Below are 9,011 nucleotides of genomic sequence, written 5' to 3' on the forward strand. Positions count from 1 at the left end.
GCCCCAAAGGGAATGTAGCCACCGGAAGACTCCTGGATCCAGTTTCCACTGGCTGGCATCCCTGAGATGTCGAGAGTGCCAATCCGCTACTTGATTGGACTGGCCTGGCAGATACTCTGCCGTCACCGCAATGTGACGAGACAGGCAATAATCCCAGAAGTCCTTCGCTAAATCCGCCAAAGCGCGGGACCGAGGACCTCCCAGGTGGTTCACATATCGGACCGCCGAAATATTGTCCATCCGTAGCAGGACACAAGCCTTGACCGAATCCTTGGTCCAACAGCGAACCGCGAAGGAGCCCGCAAGGAGCTCCAAACAATTGATATGCAATTGTTGTTCTTCTGACGACCAGGCGCCGCCGGTGGAAAAATCCCCGCACCGGGCGCCCCAGCCCGACCTGCTGGCGTCGGACTCTATGATCAAGTCCGGAGCCGACCCGAAGATCGCTCGCCCATTCCATGCCTCCATGTGAGACAGCCACCATGACATCTCCTCCTTCACTTCGTCTGTGAGGGGAACCCACTGGTCGTAACACATCCCACGGCGCAAATGCTGCGCCTTCAGGCGCTGAAGAGCCCTGTAGTGCAGCGGGCCTGGGAAAATCGCCTGGATGGAGGACGATAGAAGACCCACCACCTTGGCGACATGGCGCAGTGACGTACGATCCCTCGCGATCGTCTGCCGAAGCAGGTGTCGTATCTTTGCGACCTTCCGACCCGGTAGGCTCAAGACCGCCTGTACCGAGTCCACCACGAAACCTAAAAAGGTGATCTGCTGAGTGGGAACCAAGACCGACTTGGAGCCGTTGACAACGAACCCCAGTCTCTGAAGCAGGCCGACAGCTTGACGCAGCTGTCCTGCCAGTACCTCTGGGCACTGTCCCATGAGGAGGATGTCGTCTAGGTATACTATCATACGGACCCCCTGGCTTCTGAGAAACTCCACCACCGGGTGAAGGACCTTCGTGAAGCACCACGGGGCCGAAGAAAGACCGAACGGCAGGGCGGTGAATTCGAACACCTTGCCGTCCCACAGGAATTGTAGGAAACGACGATGAGGGGGGTGGATGGGAACGACCAAGTAGGCATCCTTGAGATCCAGTCGCACCATCCAATCCCGAGGGAGGAGCACGTCCCGAAGGAGGTGGATCCCCTCCATCTTGAAGTGACGGTAGACCAACCACCCATTGAATTCCTTGAGATTGATCACAGGCCTCTTGCCCCCATCCGTCTTGTCTACCAAGAAGACGTTGCTGAGGAACCCATGTGGGTGGCGCGTTGATAGACGGATGGCTCCCTTGCGCAGCAAGTCTGAGACCTCCCCGTCTATCAATCGCGCGTCGGATTCTGAGAAAACCATCGGGCGCGGGGGCCTCACCTGAGTTGGTTGGTCGTGAAACTCTTTATGGAAACCTCTCACAGTTTGCAAAACCCAAGCATCGGCAGTGAGCAATTCCCACTCCCCGTAAAAGCTTGCCAGCCGCCCCCCAATCGGAACTTGATCCAAGCAAAGTACACTCACCGGGGGCATTTCCTTGTCCGGAGTTCTTCTTGAATCCTCTGCCACCATAGCGCTGTCCCCTTGTGGGGTAGAAATTGGTGTAGTTGGCCGAGGTCTGGTACTGACCTCTTCCGGAGCCTTGTCCACGGTTGTTGGTCTGCTGACCACGGCCGATCGCGCGGCCCCTGCCGCGACCGGCCCCTCCAGAAAAACGCTGGTGGAACACCCTCTTGATGCTGGACTGGGCCTTGTCCAGCGACGTGAACGTGTTCACGAACTTTCCAAGTTCGCGGATGAAAGGCTCACCGAAGAGGCCACCCTGGGCCACGGCACCTGCCTCCGACGAGGCCAGGTCCCCCAGCTTCGGGTCCAGCTTGATAAGGAGCGACCGCCGCCGCTCCGTGGACAGGGCACAGTTGGCGTTGCCCAAGAATACGATCACCCTCTGGGCCCAGTTGGAGAGCACCTCCGGTGAAATGGCGGTGCCATTCGCTCGAGCCTCCTCCGCCATATCGAGGATCTTCGTGGCGGGCCCGACCGCATCCAACAGCTTGTCCTGGCAGGCCCGCCAGGACCGGTCGATCCCCTTCCTGGGGTCCTTCATGAATTTCGCCAGGAAGGTGGCCATCTTGGGGTCCAATTCTGGTGTCATGGCCACTTTCCCCTCCAAAGTAGGCCGAGGGCATTCCCCGCGCAGGCAACCCCTCGCCTCCTTCTCCAGGGGCTTGCGCAACCTGCCCGCGACAAACTTCGCCACCGTCTCCCCCGGGGCCCAGGCCGCGGATCGGGGGTGGACGATCTCGTCCGGGTCCAGCATGCCCGACTCATCTCGGGGCATCTCCTTCCCTGAAGGCGCCGGGAGCCAAGAACGGGTCGACTCCCCGTCGTCATCCGTGTCCGGAGAGTCGTAGATCGGGGAGGCTGGCGCCGTCGACAGGCCGCCCGAAGTGCCAGGTTCCACCAAGGGCGTCGGAGGCACCGCCGTCGCCTTGGCCAGGAAGGCGTCACGAAGACGCTCGAAAGCGCCCTTATCCACGCCTTGGGCCTCCGATGAAGGCCCTTCACCCCGGGGTCTCTTCGGAGCGGGCGGCAACCCGCCGGACGTCCCCGGGAGTTCGGGGGACGGCGGCACCTGCGCCGCTGCCAGCTTCGCACACTCCTCCACGATGCGGGCCGAAAGGCGGTCCTCCATGGGCCCTACCACCTCCGTCACACAACGATAGATGGAGTTGTCCACCGCTTGGTAAAACTCATCACCCTGCAGATAGGGGCAGGCCTCCTCCTCGTACTCCCCTTCCATCTCGGAACCAAGGGGCAAATGCGGGGCACCCAAGAGGGCGGCAACCGAGAAAGTTCTCGAATGTGGGCAGGCCCAGCTGCTGCGATCACGTTTTGGGCCAGCTGACGTGGCAGGTGGGCTGCACCAACCCCCAAGCGCGCAGACCCTCCTCGCCGGGACCGGGTCTACGTACCCCTCAAGCGCGCTAGGCCACACACTGTTAAGGAGGTGCACAGATCTCGCCCGAAGGCGATTCACGCGGTCAAAACCGCTATACAGACCCCAGAGGGCGTCAAAATTGTGAAAGTACAGACCCGGATCACCAGGTGTCAGAGGGGTACGCGAGGGTCGGCCCCTGCGCAAGCAGACCCCACGGCGCGGCTCCTCGTACTGCGGAGGCGCGCCGAAGGGTCGGCGAGGCGACAGGCCGCCCCCTTGCGGTCTATGTACACACCGCACACAAGTGGGAATAAAGTCGCGTAGGAACGACAGAACGTTCCCGCAACCAGGGACTCTGAAAGGGAATAAACCATGCAAGGAGTCCCCAAAGACCGCAAGACAATCAATCACAATAAAAGAAGACAAAATAGAAAAGCACTTATCTGGCTGCGGGAGCAGCGAAGAAAGAGGAGGAAGATGATGGGAAGTCCGGTTATATAGGGACGATGGACAGAGACAAAGGACTATGGACTATTATTATAAGCAAAGAGACTCTTGGGAGTTGTTGTTGATTTTTGTTGAACATTACGTCAATGCTTTATGTTTAAAGCATCTTGTGTTCTTATTATATTTTTTCCTGAGCTGCTGTGGTTTCTTTATGTTAATAAAGCGAAGGAAGATATAGCATAATCTGAAGCCTCCGGTCCTGACATAGAATTATCTTGAGTACTTTATAATTGCACTGTACACTATATCCTCCTAGACAGATACTGCACTATTTCCCTTCACAATACCGTCCCTATTACCCCTCACAATTCAAGCCCATCCTTCATTCTTAAGCAATCACCTACTGGGTGTGGTGATGGTGACAAGCATATAGGAAACTGGAATCATAAAAGATCTGACGGCTCCTTGTTCTTCTTTTCTCTTCTGAGCCTCCCTAGGAAGGACCATCCAGCTTGCAAGTTAACTCCACGCGAACACTGAGGAGATCCCAAAGCCCCAACCTAAAGAAGAGAAGCAAGATCCAAGCCTTGGAATCCCAAAACTATTCCTTTGACTGAAATTGTTAAATAAAAGTAGTCCCACTGGCACACTATATACAGCCTCCTCGTCTGTTTATCCGGCCCGCTCTCCCACACCCTGGCATCCAGAACTCTGTGGAGGTGCTACTGGGTGATACCCGGAAAGTAATTATAAGGCCATTACAGGTGTCAAGCAGCACGGAAAAGCTTACCTCTTTTAAGAGTTAGAAGGAAGCACTTGCGGGACTCTGATGGAATACATTCTGCTGTTCATGTACAGTGGAGCTGTGCTGCTTTGCCATTTGGGAGAAATTAGCACTGCCCCACGAGCAAGACAACTGACTCATTGTCAGTGAAATTGCTCTCCCTCCCTCACAGCTCCACCATTAAGTGAGGCCTTCCCCCGAGCCCCTGCATTCTCGAGTGTTGGTTTTCGAGACCCTCCTCTACCAGGCAGGTTTCACCTGCGCCTCATCCTGGTGGTCCAGTGGACCTCTGTCTCCATTCTCTAGCTCCGCTTTTTCTTTCCTTTTTTACTTTTTTTTCCCCTCACTTCTGTCTCCCCCCTTCACTCTCCTTCTGGGTTTTAGCCTCCATTTCTGTCGTTTTCCCCTCATTTTAAGCTCCCCCCCTTCACTCTCCTGTGTCTTTCCTCCGTTTTTCACTTGTTTTTTACCCTCATCTCAATATCCCCCTTTCACTCTCCTGTGTCCTCTGTGTCTTACCTCCACTCTTTTTTGCAGTTTTGCTGCCTTATTTGCACTTTTCTCTCTCTTTTTGCTTTTGTCCTCTTGCCTTAGTAGCCCGTTTTTCCCCTTTCCCCGCCGTTGCAGCCCCCGCGGCCCGCCCCCCCAGCACGACCAGTGCGACCAGCCCAATCCAGCTCCCCTCCCCGCTCCCGCCTTCCAGCCCTCCCCGACCCCTACCTAATGGCGGCCACTGCGTGGCAGCGCAGCAGCCGTGCCGCCGGGGTGCCAAAGGCAAGCCCGTCTGCGACCCGACTGCGACCAGCACCAGGAAACCTGGATCTCTGCACCGCCAACGCTACGACCCAGCGGCACTCCACGCTCTCAACCCAGGCCGCAACAACAACTGCAAGCTAGCATCACCAGCTGACACCCATGGACCCTTCATCTGTCACCGCTGCCGGCACACCTGCAGCACCGCCAAGACCACTGACCCAGCGCAATCCGTCCGCAAAAACACAACGAACCGAAGACCCTGCAATGCATCCTCCTCAGCTTCCGATCCCTCCACAAACACGCCACCGAAATCTGGGGCCTCCTCGACAGCACTACCCCAGACGCAGCATTCTTTACCAAAACCTGGACCAAGACCACCTTGGGACCGGACATCACCATGGCCATCCGCCCAAGGATACAAGATCTCCAGGAAGGACCGCCCCACTCGCCCTGGAGGGGGAATCGCCATCGTCCACAAATACACCCTCCACCTGAGCACACTCCCCGATGAGCCCAAAGACCTGATGGAACGACTTCTCTTCAAGATACTGGCCAGCCCTACCTCCATCCTCCGTGGAACCCTCATCCACCGACCCCCTGGAGCCCGTGGACTTTTCGCCAACTCCATCACGTACATCATCTCCCCGCATGCCATCGCTTCCACCAACTACACCCTACTGAGAGACCTCAACATCCACCTCAACATCCAACTGGACCCCAGCACCACATCCCTCCTGGACAACCTTCACAACATTGGACTCTGCCAGATCATGACCGAACCCATACACTCAGCTGGACACACCCTTGACCGCCTCTTCACAACAGGAAACTTTATCACCTTCAGCCACACCACCGAACTCCCATGGACTGACCATCAATACGTCCACTTCACCTTCGGAACACCCACCATCCACAGACACCAGCACCTGCTCCTGTGAAGAAACTGGACCAGAATCACCGACGACCAGCTAGCCTCATCACTCAGCAACTCCACCCCAACCATTGCGGAAAAAGACGACGCTAACACCGCAGCCCGAACCCTGCACAGATAAATCACCGACGGCGTAAACACCATAGCCCCCCTCAAGAAAAACAACAACACCCACGCCAAGAAAGCTAGATGGTTCACCACCGACCTTCGAGAGTCCAGACACACTTGCCGCCACCTCGAAAAGGCCTGGAGGAACAACAAATCCACAGAAGCCCACAACAATTTCAGAGTCGCCTCCAACGCACACCACTAACTCATCATAAAAACTAGGAAAAAAGCGATTGAAGACAGAATCTCCACTCATGCACACAACAGCAAAGAACTCTTCAACATCATCAAGGACTTCCCCCAAACCACCAGCGAGTCCACCAACAACCCTCCCTCACAAGACCTCTGCGACAAACTCAGCAGCTTTTTACACCACAAAATCAAGAGCATCTACAACAACTTCGACGAAGACAACCAACACAATGAACTCTTACTAACCACCCCTGACACCCTGAAGCCAGCGATCGACAACTGGGCAGCCCTCACCACCGAAGGCACACTGAAGACGATGAAGTAGATCCACTCCGGGGCCCTGACGGACCCCTGCCCCTGTAGGAGAGTAGGGTCTGCAATCCTATGATCACCCAGATTTTTTTTGCTTTTGTTTCACTGGTTTACGACTTTCTCTGGCTGTGGGCCTGCCAATCAGACCCACAGCCTGGCTGTTCTCTTTCTAAATTACGATATGTACCCTAGGTGCATTTACCAATTGGTACTGGGCCACCTTATCAGACCCTGTAACTCAGGGCATAGGTGTACCCAGGGCCGCCAGGGGCTGCAGCATGTATTATGCCACCCCTGGCTGGCCTCCTAAATTTGACACAACTGGCTGCATGACAGCTGGGGCGAAGTCGTGTAATCACCCTTTGCTTTAGGTATAGTAGTTCTATATCTAACCCTACAATGGACACCCGAGTTCCTATCAGTCACTCCTATGGCAGGCCTTGACAATCCTGAAGGCAGAGTGCATGGGCTCGTGTGAACTGTGTTCTGGCACGAGCCGAGCCGGTTGCAGCTTGCGGAGAAAAGACCCAATGGCTGTTCCATGATAACGCGTGCCACATCGGTAACTTCGGTGTCGCGTTATCAAGACATGTCGAGTAAGGTGTCATACGAATCGGGGTGCTGCCCTCTCACCAACCCTGGCGACGAGGTTAGCATTCCGCCCTTCTAGAGGGACACGACATGTACGTAACTGTGAACCCCGGTTAAAGTTAACGAAAGCCTCAGCTCCACAAAATGGATGCTGCCACCACAGACACGAGTCTGACCTCCTGCTGCTGGGAGTCCTTCCAGCGAGGAGCGCTTGGACAAAGGGTTTCCTGTCGAGGGCGGTGTTCGCACCGTCCCAGACAGGGTTTGTGTATTCTGGGTAGGTAGGGCTTTTGCGAGAAGGTGACTGCGGAGTGGCACCCCGGTGCTCACTACGCATCTGCCGGTTAGAACCAGTTCCAGGGGCGACAGCCCTGGCCTGGGGAAAGTCCGGCAGGGGAGAGGGGTGTAACTACCCCCCTTCCTGGTCCCACCCTTAGGGCAGGACCTAGTCATGTACCCACCCCTTTCTTTAGGATAAAGGCCGGAGCGGGGACCCTTCCAAATTAGATCATCTTTGAATCAAGAATACTTTCTACGAAAGGACTTCAAGACTCTTCTCAAGATTTCTCCCTTGTGACTAAGGAGTAGTCACCCTGCATCAGCGGGCACCATCTAAGAACTCTGCGGTTTGCTGTAAGTCCTTCCTCAAGGAATCCGACGGCCCAGCTCGACGAGAACCGGCTTCCCTGGCACCTCTGACCTCTACCCACGTCATCAGCTCAGCTGTGATCTGTGGGTGCGACGAGACCTCGAGGGACCGGCCATCATCAGAACCTGCACGCTCTTAAAACCAGCACGACCATCGAGGTAACTCTCTGGTGAGTGCTCTGGGGTCCGAGAAGCCCCGACCCTGAGCCGCTCCAGCACCGAAGTGCAGTCTCCCAGCATCTCCACGATCTGCGTGGGGCCCTTCTGCTCGCTGCTCAGCACGTTGTCTGGTCACTAGCCGCTGGCTGGTGTCCTTCTGTGACGACATCCGAGAATCATCACTACCGGTCTGGTTGCTCCAGACTGGCCCTTGCTTCCATCTTTTCGAGAAGCACCCCGGACCCTCCTGGTCCACTCAAGACGCCGACAGCGCCATCCTTGGTGGGACAGCTCGCACCTCCACCGTGGTCGCCGACAACGCCTCCTGGTCCGTGAGACTGCAGAGCCTAGCGTCGCCCACTCACCTGGTCGAGGTGACGGCCAACCGGTGCCTTCCTGGTACCCTCTGACTACTGGCTAGTAGTACGAACTTGGTCCCCTCTGCTTTCAGGTTTCATCAATCTCCGATCCAGGCTTGGATCGCTACGAACTATTCATCACTGGTCGCCGGCCAGCAACTCCTTTTCTTCCGGCTCCTGGCTCGTCAGCGAAGACCCCGACGCCTGTAAGACTTGTGCAGCCGCAGCCCTCGTGGCTAGGTAACTCGGCATTTCGGTGCCTGCATAGCCTCCTTACTCTAGGGTCCCGAGTCCCTCGCTTCCGACTTGCCTTAACCTTTCCGTGTCCTCGGACACTTGTTTAAACGTGCACTTGAAGTATTTGCTAAAGAGATTTGGTTTGTGCTTAGTACCCTGTCCTCATAAAGAGTACAGGGCTGTTGTGATTCTTAATAAATATACTGTTTATTTTCATAACACTTGTGTGGTGTCCTTTCACTGGGTGTTCAAGGGGTACATGTGTGGTAAACAGCTAGCTTAACGCGCCCTCTCGAGTCTTTAGCCTTAGACTGCTCGTATCCACGCTACTAGGATAGCTGGTCTATAGGTTGACTTACAACCAAACACCATAAGGGTCGTTGGAACGATACATAGCGGTCGCTAGAATAGCGAACGTTGCATATCGGGCCAACTTCTCACATTGGTGAGCAGCGGTTGGGATTTGAGCTTGCGGTTGTTTTACCACACATATCCTAAGAATATCTTGTTGAAAGATCGCACAAGTACTGTTAGTACATATAACTAAAA

The sequence above is a fragment of the Lissotriton vulgaris genome, chromosome 12 (genome assembly GCF_964263255.1).
Source record: "Lissotriton vulgaris chromosome 12, aLisVul1.2, whole genome shotgun sequence".
In the NCBI taxonomy this organism is placed as follows: domain Eukaryota; kingdom Metazoa; phylum Chordata; class Amphibia; order Caudata; family Salamandridae; genus Lissotriton; species Lissotriton vulgaris.